Here is a 2,935-nt window from a genome sequence, read left to right on the forward strand (position 1 = left end):
GCCGCGCGGCCTGGGGGGGGCAAGAGGACACCCGCGCGGAGGAGCCGGAGGGCCACACCTGGCCGGGCGGGCGGCCCCGGAACCCCTTTCAACCCGTGTTCCCAGATACTTTCGAAATGATTTGGGATCTAATTTTTAATGACAGGTAAGAGCGACACCACTGTCTAGCACCCCCAGCAGCCCCCACCCAACGAGGGAAGCTCCCCGGTCCCCAGGGCGGCCCGCAGGCCCGGTCTGCGGGCCGCGCTGAGGCCGCCGGGCACAAGCACGAGGCCTGTGGGCTCTTGGCACCACCGCCGCCCGACATTTGTGACCCAAACGGGGTTGTCGGGAGGGGGCTGGGCAAGTCCGCGTTCTGGAACCTTCCATCCCTGTCAGCTCTGTGGGCCTCCAGCCTTCCTCGGAGTCCGGGCAGGGCGGCAGTGCCGCTGGAGGCCCGGGGGTACACGCCATGTTTGTGTGAGCTCAGCTCTGGCTCGGTCTCAGGCTGGGAGCCGCGGCCCGCCCACCTGCCCCCTCCTGGCATGGAGGAGGGTCCCGAGAGGAGAGCGCCTACTGAGGCCGCCTGGCCCGCGGGTGGCCCGCACCCTGCCGAGGTCGCAGGACATGAGGAAGGAGAAAGACCAAGCACCCGGCAGGGGTCTGTACACTCAACCCGGACTCCCCAGTGGCCTTGACGGTGTGGTTGAAGGGGACCACAGAGAAAGCGAGTGAGCTGTATGGACAGCACGCCCGGGAGTCGTGGGTAACCGGTGTCGGCCCCGTGGCGCAGCGAGTCGGAGCGCAGCACTAGAAGCTACCTACCCGCAGCCGCTTCAGCACGAGTCCATCTCCGGCCACGGAGGGGCCCCGGTGCAGCAGACCCCTCCAGTCTCCCCACTGCCCCCTCAGCAGTGGGTCTCAGTCGCTCTGCCAGTTCTGCTCCCCGCTGTCTCTGGTGAGTCTTCTCACCCCTACCCCTCTGGCCTGCACCCCAGTTCCATGTGCATAAACACATAAATCTTTAACATTGAAATCAGGAATGTCCCAGTGAGCTCTGCCCGGCCCTGTGAGGTTGGCTGCACCTGCCTCCAGGAAGGGCCCCAGGCCCTGCTTCCAGGGGAACCCCAGCACTGAGGTGGGGGTCAGGGCTGGCTCCTGCAGGCCCCCGCCACCGGGCGGTTGCCAGGGGTGACGCTCTCCGACTGTACCACCGCCACCGTCAAGCGGCCAGCAAAACACAGTTTCTGAGCCCCGGTGCCCCGGGGCTGTGGGGGGCCAGAGGGCGCCGGCCTCTGAAGCTGTGCCGCTCTTCTGCCAGGCGGGTTGCTCCCGTGGTCCCAACACACAGGCCTCCTAGAGTAAGCTTCAGAGGACACCCAGCCTTTCTCTCCACACCCCCAATTTTTGGCTCTCAAAAGCAAGCTGCTTGTGCGAGGGTCCGCGAAGCTGAGGGGAGTCTCAGGCTCTGGGACCTTCTAGGCCAGCAAGTGCCCTTGAGCGTGAGGCGCCGTCCCGGAGCCCAGGTGCCGCTCGCTGAGGGGGAGAAGTTGCCCAGCAGGTCCTTCTTGAGCAAGGAAATGAAAAGGAGGCATTGGCTTTGGTGTTTCTTTGCAGCGGGCATTTTTTCCAATTGTGGTAAAATACGCGTAGCACAAACATCAGCATCTCAGCTTTATGTGGCCACTTCTGTGGCCCCAACGTGGTCTGTCCACACTTTTGTGTGGCTGCTACCACCCTCCCTCTCCCAGATCTTTCCGTCGTGCAAACAGACCTCATGAACCAGCCCCCCACTCCTCCTCCCAACAGTAGCTGGGGCCTGCCGCCGACTCTGTCGCCACGAATCTGACCACCTCGTGTGATCGGGCTGTGTCTCCGTTCACGGACCGGAAGGTCCTCAAGGGCCAACCGTGTCGTAGCGGGTGTCCGGCTTCCTCCGCAGCACAATGCTCCACGGCTGGCTGGCCAGCCCCACGCCCCCATCTAGCCACTCCTCTGGGAGGGACACCTGGCGGCCCCGTTTCTGGTGGCAGTGAGTGACACAGCAGGTGCTTGTCATGGCCGTCAGCTCCCCTGCAGAGGTCATGCGCCTTCTGGAAGAGGAATGGGCAGCCTCGAGGTGGCCATGGTGTTGATGACTGGAGGCCGGGCGCAGGCTGGGCAGTGACCTCTCCTTCTCTCTTCTGCTTTTCTCTCTCCTTTCCCCAGGCAGCCCTGTTAGTCTCCAGCTGTGCAACTCGAGTACCTTGCAAGGTCACTTTTCTTCTTCCATTTTCTTTGTCTGCATAAGACTGGTAGGGGCTGGAATGTGCCAGTGGCCCCCAGGGCCCCAGCTTGGGTCCCATGTCACAAAGGTCAAAGGCATGTCTGAAGGCCACAGAGCAAGAGGACAGAGCCCTCGTGGCACCTGGCGCCCGAAACTGCCTCCACAGGGCGGACTTCTGCCCGACTGGCAGAGCGCGCCCCCATTTGACTGCTCCCAGGGTGCCTATGTTCCTTCCCGGGCCAGACCTGCAGCCCGCCAGGGATGGAGGCTCCGCCTGGAATCGCAGGCGGCCAAGGGGCCAGGGTTTGGATTAACTGGGCCCGCGGAGGGTCTGCTGTTAGCGTGGCGCTGGCGCCTGGGAGTGCAGGTGGGATGCCGCTCGGCCGTCCCTGAGTGCCCGTGAGTGGCCGCTCGGTCCAGGCACCGGTCCTCGGTTGTCACGTTTCCCTTCTCGGTTCCTTGCGCCAGAACTGCGGGTCGGCCCCTCCGCCTTCCACCGGGAGCCATTCCCGACCCCCAGCTACATCCTAGCCGCGGGGACACGCTCCTGCCTCCTCTCCTCGAGCAGCTTTTGTTACGACCTCGAACGGGGCGCCCCCCCTTGTGTGGTCGGGCGCGGGACCGCTCCAGGCCGTGGCCTCGGGGCTGCGGACCCCTCGGCGGGAGGGGCGGCCGCCAGCGGGGCCAGGC

This window comes from Condylura cristata, unplaced genomic scaffold (genome assembly GCF_000260355.1).
Source record: "Condylura cristata isolate star-nosed mole 26May11 unplaced genomic scaffold, ConCri1.0 scaffold00032, whole genome shotgun sequence".
Lineage (NCBI taxonomy): Eukaryota > Metazoa > Chordata > Mammalia > Eulipotyphla > Talpidae > Condylura > Condylura cristata.